Source organism: Haliaeetus albicilla, chromosome 10 (assembly GCF_947461875.1).
Source record: "Haliaeetus albicilla chromosome 10, bHalAlb1.1, whole genome shotgun sequence".
In the NCBI taxonomy this organism is placed as follows: Eukaryota; Metazoa; Chordata; class Aves; order Accipitriformes; family Accipitridae; genus Haliaeetus; species Haliaeetus albicilla.
The window spans coordinates 7,438,603-7,455,931 of NC_091492.1; positions in this window are offsets into that span (position 1 = coordinate 7,438,603).

Consider the following 17,329-nt stretch of genomic DNA (forward strand, 5'->3'; position numbering starts at 1 on the left):
AATGAGATGTGCAACACATGAATAACTGTCTGTCCAGCTTGCTGAAAATCAGATCCTTTGTTTACAAACTGTGCCACAGAATCACCATAGATGAATGACATTTAGAAATCACCACTTCCACTCCGTATTTTTAGAACTGATTTTTTTCTAATTTGTGTTTTCTTAAGCCATTGCAGTCACATTCAATATGATATAAATACAAATACTTGTAGTTTAAGGGATTTATAAACAAAAATGAATGAGGGAAAAGCACTATGATACTTTCCTTGACCTAACATTTACACAGAAAATGTTTAATTTTGACATGACTAGACAGATACCAAATGCCAAATGGTTTTAACTAACATCAATACACAATTAGCAGTCTTTGTAATTAATCAGGGCAGAAAATTGGAGACAAGGGCCTAACACAGGCTTCTCAGTCTTAATGTCCACTCTGCAAAAGTATAAACTTTTTCCCTACTCTTTGGGCAATTTTCAAAATGGCTCCTGCACAATTCAAAGATGACAATTACTATTGTTGCCTTTCATTCAAAGATCTGTCAGTCTTGGAAAACGCTGTCATTATTTATGTTCAAAGACAGGAAATACTAATGAGGTTTGATTTCACCAGTCTCCATGAGACTACTTGCATATAATTCTCCTCACAAGATAAACTCACATTTTGTGTTTATTTTGTGAAATATAAACTTAGATGTAAAACATGGGAAAACACTAGCTGCGAGAAGATATCCTTAAACGGTCCTAATATTGTGGTAAAGGTACTCCAATAAAATCCTCAACCCAGCTGTATCATTCCAGCCTATTTCTGGATTTATGTGATTTTAGGTCTTTAACATGCCATTTCAAGCCCATGGAATAGAAACACACATTCTGTTTAAGAAACACTTTGGAGTCCTGGTATGATTGTATTTTAGTTTAAGTATTTTATATTTCTTCTGGTACAAAGTATAAAACAAAAGCTACATTTCTTACCCCTCACGGAATTAATTAAAAGACACTGGAGTTCAGTCAGCAAAACCTAGGATGTTTACTACTTGAAAATTTAATTGGAATTTTAAAAAATATGTTTGCAGTGAATTACTGTATTCACAGCTGAACTATTTTGCTGTGCAGTTTTTTGTGTGAGAGAATCATAGAAGGTTTTTGGAGTTCAAGTTTTTTTACTGTTTTTCCACTGATATTTCTTATAGTCTTTCAGAATGACTCACTTATCACTCACCAGTGTGATTTAGCATTTACATTCTGACTGCAAAAGTTTCCTAGTCCAATCAAAAAGGTCATAGAACAATACTTTACTAAAAAGTCCAGTGTAATTAGGTTACTCGCAATGTAAATTACAGCTACTTGAGTTGAAATGAAATGTACTTAGATTGTTGTTTGTGTAGTAGTCATTACACATTTCTGAATTTCATCTTTTAAAATGTGGATTTAGTGTGTTTTTAGTTTAATAGCTGAAGGATTGTCCATGTGGCTGGTCCTATTGCACAGATTTGGCTTTAAGCTGGGATCAGAAGGAAAAACATAATCATGTATAAGAATTAATTACAGCTTTAGTGGATAAGCTAACTTTAAAAGATACAGGCAAATCTGTACTCATCAAATAGTGATTTTTTTCAAGCTTCTTTGTTGATTGTCTTTGTTGTGGGAAAGTATGAGAGACATTTCAGGAATGACAACCTGATTGCAAAGATAAGTACCAGAAAAGATTTGATCATGTCATTGATATTGATGGGAAAATATAACTTGGGTTTTCATGGGGATTGACTTGATGGGCAAGCTAAAGTGCATGTGTAAGGATTAGGCTTGTCAGTGGGAAACACTAAGTCTGGTCATTACAGTTAGCTCATTTACGGTATGAAAAGGCAACTGAACATTTGTAAATCTCTGGTCCTTGCTGAATAAAACTGAATGATTTCAGTCAAACTGCCATCTTAGCTGTAAAATATCAAAGCTATCAGATAGGAGCAGTGATTAGTGACTGCAGAATGATACAAATCCATCTGCGTCTTGGGCACTAAGGAGGCATTGGGATAGTCTGTCCCAAATCATGAGACTACCACAGGAATGATCATATTGAATCATATGATTCCTTTTTTCAAAGTTAGTGAGGAAGTTAATGACTTTGGTTTATAACACTACACAGAAGAAAACTCATTGGAAAAATGCATATGTAAACTGTCTGTTTTTATTCTTTACATGAAGAACGGAAGAAAATTGTTCTAACTGGCCACTGCTCTGAGGGGTGAAGCAGAGACTGTATAGCCCGTGCTGAAAGGTTTCAGTGCTCTTAAAACATCTTTGAAATCTCCCAACTATGGTTGTCACCAAGGGCTAGAAAGACTCCAAAAAAGCCAGCCTCAGGAAAGCTTCCCCAGTTACACCAACTCCTTTTCCTAAAATTTCCTTCTGCCTATCCAGTCAGTACTGCTAGTTGGTGCCCAGGTTCTGAAATAATCAATCCTAGCTTTTTTTCTCCTGGAAGGGAGTCATATGATAGTTTTATGCTTAGTTGTCATAGTGTCTGCAGTAAGGGAGTCTTCATCTCTCAAGTCTCAGGGCCCCAAAGAGCTCTTTATGACCCAACGCAACTCAAAAGGAGAAGGATGATGGAAAGAATCTGAACCTTCAACCATCTCTTAACATTGAGAATTATGAGTCATGTCACACTAAGGTGCAGCCCCATTTTGTTTACACTGTAGTCTCAATGCAATTCTTTCTGCTTAATCAGTTGCAGAGTCATATTTCTGTGTTTCACATGGTATGTTATTACTGATTTTATTAGAGCTCAGAAACATGTCATTATTTATGCTATTAATATGGCCCCAATGGGTAGGGTATTCTGCACTGCTTGGTGTGTGTCATAAAAGCTGTAGTCCCCAGTGAATGCCCCATTTGTTATCAGTAATTATTCAGTAATGACAGAACAATAGTGGTGGCTTAATGCTCAAAACACAGAAGTATTTTTAATCTTTTCCAATATAATAAAACTTCAGGATATAAACAGAGTTCCTCAGTTTCATGCAAAGTTAGGTCTTCAAAACTGACAGGAACTTCCAGAGCCCATGGGCATGCAGAATTTTTGAAAACAAAGCTTGAGAAAAGGAACCTCAGTTTTCTGCCTGGGCCTGGTTATGTAGTTCCTTCTTCAGCCAGAACCCTAATTCAAGTCTATTTTGTGAGATATATATTTGAATTATTTCCCTAGTAGGGACAATGAAGTCAACACAATACTAGTGGTTTCTATTGCACAAGTAACTGATTTCTAAATCGTGTACAAAACCCAGAGTCTTTGTTAACCAGGCTGTTTAGTATAGGTGCACCCAACTATAATCACAGGTGAGTTCCTGTTCACTAGTCAACTGCAGGGGGTCACAAACTAGTCCACAGGATCTTACTGCCTCTGTGCTCCTGCAAGTGTATTTGTACTCATGATTACGAAGAGTAATGTCTAAAGATCAAAGTAAAAGGGTAATTTTCAACCTTGTAGTGCCCTACAGTGGAGTCAATTACATGAATAATTCAGTATATCACAGGCATGCATTGTAAAACCCAGGCAGAGGAAGTACCTTTGTGCTAACAGCCCTGCGTCAATGTGTCTCTTTGCCCAAAGTGCATTGGGACTGAGAGCTTTTGCTTTGTTATTTTAAATCAGTGTTCTTTTTGAAGTTTTCAAACAGTTTTATCCTACAGATTACAGGAACAATGGTACCTGTGTTGCACTATATTACAGCAGCACTTTGAAGGGGTAAGCAAACATCTGAGGAGTTATGTTCTAAGAAGTCATCAGAAGCAGACTGAATTTGGCAGTCAGTGGCCACCCCATCTTCTCCAAGATTTCCTTGTGTTCCTTTGCCTTCCCTGAAAACCAAGCAGATCAATGGCTTCTGATCACATTCCTGGAGATCCTTTCAGATTCACAAGTAACCTGGAAAAGGCAAGAGGGAATCTCTGCTAACCCTATTGTGAAAACAGATAAGAACCTTTATCTTAAAAGACCTATCCTACCTGTGTAAGATAAATAAAGAGATCATGTTAAATTTATTTCAGCTCCTCCTCTACACTCCTCTACCTTCATTTTAATCCTCATTAATGATGTCTATATTAGGAATGTTGCACCAAAGCAGTCTAGTGCTATGGCACAAGAAAAAAAATGCAAAATCATGAAGTTCTTCCTTTCTCTGCTTTATCCTGTTTTTTGAGATCTTGGCATGCTACTGACAGGCAGAAAGAATATGTAGTCAGATGTGCCTTCTCTCCAAGAACAGGCAAATGAGCATGCTCTTCAGTTAAAGAAAAGACTGGCCCAAGGAAATTCCATAATAATAATAATAATAATAATAATAATAATAATAAACTCTCACAAGGAAGGAAAAAAATTTTCTCCATAAGGATAAATTAATTTAAAACATGTTGTAGGGTGTGTCTCACATGCTCAAATGGGTATGTCAGACACATGACATTATTTAGTATTACACAGCACAAGGCATCATCTTTAAATCAATGTGTTGGATGGCCCATATTTTTGCTTGACACATAGCAGATGCCATTTGCTTACATAAATCTTCAGATGAGATTGTTAAGCTGCAAGTATAGGCACAGTACTGAACACAGAATATTAAAGTGTGCTTTGCAAGAAAAGCTGTTCATTACCAGGAGAAAAAGAGCCTGAACGGCATTAATTCTAATGCCAGTTGCAGGCAACTCCATCAAGCAGTGCTCTCGAACTGTCATCCTTCTCTTTAAAGGAAGGTGAGGCAGGTGATGACGTTTACTTGAAGTGCTGGTTTATCTCCCTGGTCAAACTAAAGGAGCAGAAGTAAAGGCTTTTCCTTTCATCCTCCCTACCAGCTGGATCTTTATAAAGGTAGCCACAGTCTTTGAACATAATCTTCTTCCTTGTTCTCTTGGCATGTGCAAGAAAACTCCAGTTGCTCATAATCAGGACCCAAATCTTCCAGTTTAAGTACAGGAACAATATACAGGATAAACCCTTCAAAGAGGAACTATGTGAGCATGGAAGGAGCAGAGCATCAACAGCATACAGCATGCTAAATCTCATGCTGCAGTGAAGGGAAAATTAAAACTTTGGGCAGTAGCCGTTCCTAAGGAAGCCAAGGAGATGGCAGTATGTTAGCAGAGGAATTAAATGGTGGTCTTGAAAAATGGAAAGTGACTGATTTGCAACTCTAATGGCATCAAGACAATACTAGATTGGTGAAGAAGTGAAGCATAGCTGTGGCTAAAGGAGACGAGTACTAGTGTTCACAGTGTTGAAGAGATTGGTCAAAAGTCTTTTAAGCCTAGCTTTTGTGCGGCCACCCATTGACTTCAGCTGGGTATTAGGAGTGATACTGGAAAAATTCACTGCTGCTTCTTTTTGAAACTGTTTCTCCTACAGTCATCCCCAAAATGATAAAGGTTTGTTCATTAATCAACTTTCATTAAAAAGACTGATTTCGTCTTTTTTTTGTCTCTTTTTCCCCTTTCTTCTTCTACCTCTTTTCATCTTTACACACACTGCCTCAGGCATTTGCATGTTCACTAATCTTTTCAATATTCATGAAGCAAAAGATACATACCCATTCATATATTTTTTCAAGGTGATGTACAGACCTTTTCTGAAATGATGAGGAATCTTTATCCTGTACTAATAGCTATCACAAATGGCACAGACACTCAATTGTACTCCATTAGGGTGTACTCCCAGTCACTTTGCCAGGCACAGATTCAATGTTGACACTAAAGAGGGGAAAGAATGAGCACAGAGAGTCTCTAGGATGTTCTTTAAGATGGAAAAGAGAGGAAAAGCAAAGATACTGAAGGAAAAAATTAAGAAAGAATAAAGAGAGAGGAAAATGTTAATAGAAAAAGCGAAAAGAAAGCAAGCTGTCATGTAGAATTTGTTTGTACGCATTATCCTTTTAAAAGAAACTGCTAAATATTCTTCACAGAGTATGAACACAGCACTATGTACTGTACATGTCATACAATAAACTTTTAAAAGTCCATTTCAAGTCCTTGCTAAAACAAGTTTAGCAGTCTACAAACAAGAACGCTTTTAACATTGCAACACCCACAGCCATGTTATAGGTCTTGTGGCTTGGATCTCATTCTTGGTGGGGGTTACTCTTTATTTCTTATCCAGAGTGTTTACATCTTTGTGGTGTCGGCAATACAGACCCATCTTTATAAGACTAGCAAGAAAAAAACAGCAATAAATCTCTGCAATGTGTTTTCAGTATGTCTATAAATCTGAAATATTTAAATGTAAACCAGTCCTTTTCTTTGAAAACTGTGGATTGAAACTCACAAAAGGATTGATTACAATATTTTTATTCAAGATGATCTGAACAAAGATGAGGCTGATATTTTTCCTTGAATGTAACCTTGAAATTAAGGGGCACTGTGAGAAAAAAAACCCTGTATTTTATTAAAGGAATTATTGGTGGTTTGTCACTATGGGACTGAAGCCAAAACTGTTCTGACAGAAAGAAGTACGATTCACTGATAAAATTATATAACCTGTGTGTTATAAAGACACAGTAAAAACTTCAGCTGTTTAGAAGAAAAAACTAAATAGGCACAGATAGATGTCTCTTCTATGTCTATATTCATCATCTTAAATGTAATGTTATTCAGGCAGGTGAATACAGATTCCTGTAAGTAATCTGTAAGTAATTTGGTAGATTTTGTACAACCGAACATCTGTGCTGTATTTTTTTGATGAACTGAGATTTTAGTCTTCTATTTGGATAAATGGTAATATTTTCATAACAACGTGATCCACAAAGGATCAAAGATTCATTGTGTTAAGCACCTTTAGAGTGTTCAGCACTTTCCTGTGTCAAAAATAGTTTCTGCCCAACAGAGATCTTACTGAAAGGATGGGACCTGAGACAGAGTGATAAATAGATAAATGGGGTTTGAAAGGCAGGAGAAAGAAAGACCCATACAAAGAAAACTACAAAGCCAGGTGGATTTGAATAAATCAACAGCTTCAGACTGCAACAATCTAGAGTGACCAGAGAAGAGGGAGAATTACCTGGGTTGTCATTCTCTTCTTATCAACAAGTGCTGAACCTAACAAATGTGGAAGTGGATTAATACGGAGATTGGAGGAAACAAAAGAGATTTTGATAAAAAAAGAATCCTTCAAAAGATTCAAGGTCAAAATGTGTGTTTTAATTTAAGAGTGGTAGCAGCCCCTCATGTACGTTTGCCCTCTCTTATCTCTGTGTCAGTACCCGAGTGCCATGAATTCCCTTCTGATGAGTGTATGTTTTGGGAAACTCACCACACAGTAAAGCCATTCTTTCTAATACAACTCTACTTCATATAATCCTTTCATGAATGAGAAATCCATTATATAATCTCTTCTGTGAGGCATATACCACAGAGTGTGTGTATACCTACCTTCCAAGCGATACTGTTATTCCCAGTGCAAGATTCTGGTAAAAAAAAGTCTGTATTCAGCTATCTGCTCTGAACACCAGCATTTTTTACCTCATCTTCTTAATACACTAATTGTTCAGTCAAAATACAGGTTAGTTGCTTGTCCTTGACCCTGGTCTTGAGAGCACCTGGTAGAGATTTTGGCAACAAAAAAGGACACACAGGTCCAAATTTTTCGCACTTAACTTGAGGCAACCACGTTATACATATGAGTTAGGTCTGTAGCATGTACATAGGCTGCCTATATGGATAATGCATAGACATTTTCAGAGGTCAAGTCAGCCTACCGAAGATCTGGATGTGGGCCACCATGGTGTTCTAGTTTTCAAGAATTTTTACAAGAGCAGCTTCAAAGTATCAACACAGAATTCATAAGCTGCGCAAAGACAGATTCCACAAATAGTCACACAAGGCCAACCCACACACCCAAATGGATATTTCCCAGCTGCTGGAGTGAGTGGTGTCCCCTGCTGCTATCCCTGTCTGTCTTAGCAGCTGGGAAGCAGCTTCCTGCTGCTTCAAGGGCAGTTGGTCCTTTTTTCCACTTTTAGGGTGGAAAGAATGAAAGATTCCTAGAACATTCTCACTATCTGAAAAGTGTCCCTAGCTGCCAATACTGCAAGAAGAGACTAGGTCTTACTCTTTGGGGGAAGAACCATCAATGACCTTGTGTTACGTTGTGCTGCTTTAATTTGATTTAATGGGGACAAGAAAAGAAAAATGGAAGGGAAAAAGAGAGTTAATATTGAACATAAGTGCTGATAGTACTGTAGAGAAGCTAGCACCTAAATTCAAGCATCCTAACAAATGGAGTGAATTGAATAAACAATTTTTGTGACTATCATGGGTCAAATCCTGGAAAAACACATTAGCAGATATGTTTATGCCAGCATAAACATTTAAGTAAATCACTATGTTTTATTACAATAGCATTGCATTTGAACTGAAGTTGTTAGAAATCCCCTTCAGAAATTAACCCAGTTATTCTTAATAGCAATTATGGCTTTTTGCAACCACATTCACATTTGTCACCTTGGAAATACAAATATTTCTAATTAGCCAAATGGCAATAAAAGTAAAAGAATTCGCGGCTGGAAGTGTGTTTTTGTCTCAGCTCTGAACAGTGTTGCTACATTAGCTTTCAGATTGCATATAGTAGTTTGCCAGGAGATTTGCTCTACATAGAGTTGTACAAGTGCTTCTGTACTCTAGAAAACAAGAAATGACAGGAATATGTTGTAAAAATGTATCCTCTCTGTTGGGAGGTTTTTTATTACACATACATTTAGTCCAAATAATTTTAAACTTACATTTCCACCAAAGCTCATCTTTGCTTTAACAAGTGTTTTTTATTAACTGGAATGATGGGGTTTTCATTTTGAACTGAAATCTCCTTTTCGTGTTTTCAAAAGGGCATATATCTGAAGGCTTATTTTTAAAGCTGAAATGCAATATGTTGAAAAAGCAGTTGTGAACTTTTTTCTGTAATTGAAAAAATACACGACTTAGGCTTTAAAGTGTGAAGAATGATACAGCTACTATCTGTGCTGACTCAGGCCAACTTGCTTCCATGCTGGTATGACCTTCAAAAGGAGTTAGAAAAATCACTTGAGGAGAAGAGAATTTCTGTCTAAAAATGTGAATCAAAACTTTTAATCGCTGCATGCAAAATATCAAGTGTTACACATGTTGTCATTTTGATCTTAACATAGCTTTTTTCTAATATTAGCAATATAGTCTGACTACATCAGGATCCTAAAAGAATACTTTTGTTTTATAGTTGGAAATTATGCAGCAATAAATTCTTATTTCTTAAAAGTGTAATGAGAAGCAAGTGTAATTGCAACTATGTTTCTGTAATACAGTGCATTTTTTATTGTATCTGGCTCTATGTTAGTAATAGCCAGATCCAAATGTATTTTTTTCTTTATGTCTAAATAGTACTTAGGGATCAGAATGGCCATAATGAGCTGAATGGTCATAAGAATAAGTAAAACATTTGTATTGGTCAGACAAGGACTTTGATCAGTTTTTAAAGACATATAATCCACACTGATTATGTTCAAAGTATTAATATGGCTTTATGTTCCAGAATTGTCCCTGCAGGTCCCCAGGTCAGCCAAGAGTAATATCTAGACACATTTGCCAGTCTGGAATGGTTTTAAGTGGACTTCCTTCCCGTGCTCAACTTAGCTTGATGTAACTTGGTCAAAGTCAACTGTTTCACTAATGTGCAGTTTACAGAAGAAATGTGCGAAAATTACACAAATATAGTTTTGAGTAGCATATTCATTAAGTAAGTGGTTATGTATTTTGACAAGTTACATAGGTTGTCTGTAGAATTTTTACTGCGAGGGTAAATGATTTAATCTCATTAAATGAGTAGGATTATGTATCAGTGAGCATTGTTGGCACATATGCTTAAAAATACACATCTAATTGATGATTGCCAGGATCTTATCCCAGACATACTGGAAAGTATAGGGCTGCTGCATTAAATATTTTGGCAGTTTCCAAAAAAATTCTTCTCACGTATGGCAGTGTATGGTCTGTGTCAGTGTGTAGGGTATGTTATATGGCCAATTACTTGTCCACAAGTCTACATGTCTACACATGCTATGATACTATGCCATACCTGAAGGGCTCTGTGTGTGGAAGGCAGGTGATCTGCTGGTCAGCTGCAGACCATTTATAATTATCCTCAGGGATAACAGTGGTCATAGTTCGGGATTGCTTCCTCATGTTATACATTCTTTAGTATTTTACCTAAGCTTTAAAGTGACTTCTTTTCCAGTGAGCACTCCTTATGTAGTTCCTCGCACCATTTACCTAATGTGCTACCTCCTGATTAATACAGTTCCCTTCTGCTGTGCCTATACCTCTTTGTTTCTTCAGGGGATCAAGAAAGCCACTGAAAGGCTAGAACAAGCACTGTAATTGTCCCGCTTGCCTTTCACAATCTCCTAGTTTTCATGGGTCATTACTGTCTTTCACAGGTATTTTAGTACATCTCTTATCTTTATATGCTGGAAAAATGGGGTATTGAAATTCCTTCCCAGACACTTCACTACTAATGTCCATTGTTGTTGGATTTTACCAGTTCCAAAGACGGAAAACCAAAAAAGATCATGTTGCATGTGTAGTCCAGAAACAACACAAACTTAGACACTTTTGTGACCAGGACCCCAACTGATTCCTCCAAGTAATAAGGAAGGATATCATCATAATCACCATCATCACCATCACCATCATCATCATGCTGTACCCAAGACCACACTATCTGTTTCCTCAGATTCATACTCCATAATCTAATGATCAGGATCAATGTACATTATCATTTTGCTATAGCATCTAAACAGCTGAGTGAGTGACATAATGCATCCCTGCCAAACCCCTTTCCTGATGTTGGACCATTTTGTTTTGTAGTACCTTTTATTTTTTTGACTGCTGTTTGTTGCTTATAATAAATAGGGAATTGACAAAGTCGATTCACTAAAGAAATATTAGTAATGTCTGGTTCCAACAGACTGGCAAGCTACATTAAAGTTGTATAAAGCAGTTTTTTACTCAGCAGCTGAAGAACAGTATCACTTGCTGGGTAATGTTTGTACTTTTCCATTGATTACTCTGCAAGAGAATGGTGCTGTTGTGTTTCATAACTGGAGTTCTGCAAATAGTAAAAACTTCATTTTGTGAAAATGTACACAAATAATAGTTTTTTCCATAGTCCATTCCTCTCAAAATGCTCCTGCAATCATCTTTCATCTACCCACTTGTTTCAACCCAGTGTCCCTCTCTTCTATCACACTGAGCATCAGCTATGTGTCCTGATGGCTCTTTCCAAACTGTTGCCCCGCTATTTCTGAAGGCTCACCAGTGATGCGACAGCGGTGCCTATCTTATGTATACCTTCACACATTCCTTTTTTAGGTATTTGTTAAACTTAAACACCTTTGTGCTGTCCCTTGGGCTTCTTCTTCCCCATGGGAGGAACATTACAAAAACTTCCATTGGCAGGTTAGAAGCAGAGAACTTCATAATCTCCTAGTAATATGGAAACTACGTTATTACCTGGTACTGCTGTACAGTGACCAGCACAGACAGCATCTTCAGCAGGTGGTTCTGTACCTCCCGTGCTAAACTACTGTCTTGTTCATATGTTGCTTCTCCGAGGGGGTCAGAGGCTACAAGGATGTTAAGGCCTGCCATGGTTATGCCTTGCAACCTCCCAGTAAACCCTGTGATTTAAGTCTGCAAGTATTTCAGTACACTTGATCAAAAAGAAATGCAGTTCTTGAACTTTCTCTCTTCTGCCCCACCATCCTTGTTTATAATCAGGCTAGAAGCACTGGTTGATGGCAAGCTGTTCAGACAATACAAGCATATTTTCTTTCCTCAGCTCAGGTGGAACAGTCTGAAACCACCTGAAGTCAGTAGCACAGAAGCCATAGTGCAAACTTTTAGATTGCACAGGAGTCTAACGGCTGCTTACAGAAACAGAGAGTGTCTCCAAGATCTGTATAATTTCAGATCAGAACTGCTTTCATTACTAAGTGCTGGGTTGCCAGACAAAAAAAAAAGGTGATTCACTTGGATAGTGGGGAGAGCTACAGCTCTTCTGTAATGAATTCATTATTAACACAGTGAGAGACAGAACCAGGCAGTTTCAAATTCACAAATCATCTGTCTTTTTACTAATATCTGTGTTTTTTGGCACCCCAAGAGCAGGCCCCATTCCCCTGGAGAGACTCTTTCATAATGCTCAATAATGCATCTGTTATTATGAGAAGGATGTTGAGAGTTTTGAACGCAGCAGCTCAGCTGAAGCAGCTGTTGCTTCAGATACAGCAAAAGCAGAAAAAAGGACATTTCAAATTTTTAAATATATGCTCCCATGTGGTCCATTTCTCAGCCCAAAAAGGGGCCTTTGCATTGCAGCTGCCACCTGTCTGCAGTGGGGGAAACTTTATAAAGGGTTTTCCTGGAGCTGCACTTGGCTGCCCGTTTCAGGCCACAGCCAAAGCCAACTGTTAAAAACCATTGTAAAGAGTGAATTCAGCTATTCCTCCCTGCGTAGATTTCTCATGACCCTGATCTTCCACAGGGGCTGGCAGTTAGAGTGAGTGACATGGTAAATCTTGGCCAATGGAAAGCCTAGCAATCTCCAGAAACAAATATAATTACCTGGGTGATGATAGGTATTTGATTCAAAGTGCCACAGGAAACAGCAATTATGATTTCACAGAAAAATGAAGTGTTGGTAACTGCAGCAGTGGTCTGTGTATCAGCCAGGTAATGATCCTCACCCTGTAAAGGGAACTGCTGTAGGCATCCCTCAGGTTTCTCACAGAGTGAGAGGGTCCACCTGATTGAATATGATAGCAACACTGAGGCTAGTTAACAACTTTCTTGAAAGGATGCCAGGAAAGACTCCTATGGATAAGCTGTGTATATCTTTCAAAGACTGCACTTTATTGTATACAACCTAACTGCCATATTATATGCCTACCACTGCTTTTTCTGAATGGCAGATATTCACTCTAGATTCTGCCTCCCCCTTCAACCCACTTTCTCATATTAAGTAACATCACACTCCTTAGTGAGTACAGCTAACTCAGCTGTGACTTTTAAGGAGCAGTGAAAATCAGTTCTATAGGAAGTCTTGTTTTTAAAGCTGTTTCATATAAGATTTGATATCTAATGTCTTTAAGTATGGAGTGGAAAAACTGAACCATAATTCATGCAGTAGTTCCCTTTCTCTGTGTTTTGAAAGTGTAAATCAAAGGTAAGATTTGTACAAATAAAAACCAGCAAGTGCCCATTAACACAGAGAGTGTTGGAATTGTGGATTTGCCACACCGATGTGCAGAGACCAATGGGAGGCATATATATTTCAATGCATTTCTAGTCATTTCTAGAATTCAAGAGCAAGTATTCTGTCCCTATTGCATATTATTTTGTTTATCTTCCTTGACTTCTCCAATTAACACACATGGCCATGCTTGAAGTTATGGCTTTTACAGACCCATGTGGCTTTATACTGACACAAATTGCAGCTCAAGAGAAAAGTAAGGGGAAGGAAAATTTATAGTTCAGCCCAATACTGTATGCCAAAATCTAAAAATGGTTTGAGACAGCTTCTTAAATAATCATACTTCAAACAGCATGCTCAAGTTCTTAGGCCAGAAATGTTAGGCATTTTTGTACTTCCCCAAAATCCGTGGAAATAAATTAAGTTTTTTTAAAAAAATCAGACAATTATTGGAGGAATTGCTGGATAATTTTAATCCAGTCTCAGGGCTACCAGTTCTCATGATATTGGGATTTTTAAAAATAATTCCAGCTCCTAAAGCATGAATTACAATAGATTCCTAGTTCTTCTTTTATTTTTTAAAGGTCACTTCCTTGTTCTTCTAACTTTGCAAAAAAAAACATAAATGTGAACCCTTAAGGCTAAAAAAGTTGAAAGCAAATTTCATAGTACTATTCTAAAACTATGATGGTTAAAGTTAACTCCTTCATTTTGGGGACCAAACAGCTGTGCCAATACTGCTGTCTAATTGAGATAATTTCTTGTGATTGCCCTCAAAATAAAATTTTTAAAAATCCTCTAATCAGGTCAGATAATTACCGTTTCAGAAGATATTACAAGAAAAAAAAATCTGTGATGGTTTAAGACCTAGTGCCCGTCGTAAGGATTTGAGTTCGATTTCTGGTCAAACATCCTGTGTCGGTGCAGACAAATTGTATAGCATTAAAGTACATGGCATTTTTGTATCTCAAATGAGATATAGGAGTATAATTATATTAGCAGTAGGAATCATATAGAGACCTAGTGTAGATTATTTCACTACCATTACTAGTTTAGATTTGGTAAGCAAAGTATGGGCATTATTAACTACAGAAGAAATGTATTCGCTGTGAAAGAAATGTATATTTGGAATTTTTCTGGAGTCAGTGGAGTTGCACAGGCTGCATTGCAGGCAGATTGGTAATATGTAGTTTCCAGAACAAACTGATGTCTGAAAGATCACGTAGATAGCTGATACCAGGTGTATCATTTAGTTATATCCATGCTTAGGTGTATCACAACCATACTGACATTGCAGAAAAGTGTTGGAGAGAGTTTATTTTAATACTGTGGAGAAAAATAATCCAGGGTTTGGGGCCAGTTCTTGAGCAGTGGTGGTAGGATTGCTCTTTGTGTGTTCCTGTCTCTGGCACAGAGTTAGGTGATGTGTTACTCTCCACAGCCCTTTGCTCCTATTGCAGACCAACCACCTGCTCATCTGTGGACACAGGAGAAGCCAGCTGGCTGCCGGGGCAGTGCATGCCGCCTGAATAGCTAATCCCAATCATTTCTGAACGAAATGTTATGGGCCAGGTGGAAAGTGGCTTGTGAAACAGCTGGAATTGCTACACTATTTTCTTTTTACTGACATACCATTTATTAGCTATCTCATCTTGTCAGGAAGTAGACTGTACTTGTGGTACTACAAGGACATGAAGATGTAGTAAAGTATGAAGTACAAATCTGTGCATAGGAGAATTAGATTATTCTGCAAAAATGAAATACTGACTGATAGTGACTGATGGCAATGTTTGTATGTGAATTTCTTAACTTACACAGTCATTGACATGGAGAAGATAGTGGGGATAAGTAAGATCCCATAATTTCTGGGGAAGTATTCCAATTTTCAGCTATTTATTCTTCCTTATTAGTCTCAAATCTTTCATGATAATCCACTGTTTCTTTTTCTTCCTAATCCCTTCTAATATTAATCTATGTTAATACCGTGGTTTTATGTATTTGAAACACGGATTCTAAGGTATTAGATTGCTCTGCCTCTCCACTTACTCTGCATCTTACTATATTCATTTTTGCATGTGTATGTATACACATATACATACAGACATACATATAAATATTTTTGAATACATAAATATGTAAGTCTGTATATACATATGTATAAATATGTCTGTCTGTACGTATGTATGCATTTAATTGCTGTGTGGTTAAGTTAAAAGTACCTGGATACATACCTATATAGTTTTTGCCTTTTGTGTACACATCTTTCCTTAAAAAGGGAATATATCAAGATATATGTTTGCATATGCACAAACACTAAGAATTGTGCAAAATGAGTTAGCATCATTTTAAAAATAAGCTGTAGAAAAGTCAGACTGCTGTCCTAAATATTTTCATATAACATACAAATATATTGGCGCAAAAAATTAATTTTCCATTGCTGTAGGCTTAAGTCAATAAACTGTGGATAATCTCATTATGATCAGTGGATTGCTACAAGGATTTAGTTAAATATGAACCTAAGTCTTTCTAGAATTAGGAATATATATTAACTAAATTATAAGGAACAGACATTTATTTGGATGGATACACATCAAACTGAGAACATTTGATCACACTGTAGCAAACTTTGATCCTTTTTTTCTATGTGGCATTTAAATCCATTGGAAAATGGCCTTATAGTCAAAACACTGATGTAACTCTAAAGTATTGTATAATTGTACATTTTAGTTAAAACTGAGGATTGGGAGGGTGGTTGGTTTTTGCCTTTTGCCCTAAGGATTGTCTTAGCCCTAAGGACTTAATCAGACTTGCTGGTTTATTTCCATATCAAAGTTTAGTAGTAAATATTTTATTAACAGATGTCTGCATCAAAAACTTCCATTTGGAAACGAGCCCTCAATACAAAGTCTTATTACAGAATAAGGACAGCTCCTGTACTGCAATTATAATTTTCATTGTTTTCAGACAGGAACCCACTGGTGCCCCACTTATGAATGTTCTTACATATTTCCTCCAAGGAACAATTGCAAAACAATCAGAGCACATCTAGATGGGGCTCGGAGTTGAAAACTTATAAATCGCTTTTGTCAACATTTTCCATCAGTGCTTGATTTATGATATGACCTAGAGCTCTAATGACACAGGGATCCTAATTTGTAATCATCCATACAGTAGAACGGAGACTCAACATTATGGAAAAACAAAAACCACTTTTAGATTAGTTGATTCAATGTGCTGAAGGAGAATATACCACAGACAATCCCTCAAATATTGCAGAACGGGGTTTTACAAGCCAACATGTGGAAGAACTGTTTGTGTTCCAGTAAAAACTGAAGATGAGGTAAAAATCAGTTACAAATTATTAATAGTTTTTGTTTTACAGTGGTCATTTTGGTAAGGAGTACAGGATCTAGCAGAACCGTGATACTCTGGGATAGTTTATTTTACTCATTTTACAGCGTTACTACACCGTTGCATGTACTATACACTGGAGTACAGCAGTGGTTTTGGGAGGCTATCTAAACTAGGCTTCCAGATTAATTCCTTTCTAGAAGTGTTTTTCCTCTCTGAAAACAAACATATAGAGTGAAGCAGCATCCCCCGAAGAGAAGAAAAACCATGGAGTCACCTCAGTCAGAGACTACAATGGCCAGTTAAGTAATTTATTTCATGCTCCTGAGTAGAAGCTGATTTCATTCTCTGTGAATGGAGATTGATTCAATATAATTATCCTCTCTGGAGCTTTAAACAAACCAGCTTTAAATATTTTGAGTGATGTGGCTTTTATCACTTCCTTTGGACAATATTGTCATTGTCTAGTAGGTCTCACTCTGAATTTTCTTCTGATATCCTGCCTAAATTACTTAACCACATATCATTATCTCTTATTCTGCTTAGTTAAAATTCCTTATAACAAGCCTTGTCAATTACTGTTGCCAGGAGCTGCTGCTTCAAATGTTTCAGTAGAGAGCATATAGCTAAAATCTTTCATCAAAGAAGGCATTCTATAGGTATTAAAGCATTTTGCATTGAAAAATATGTTTCACAGATCATCCCAGTTTC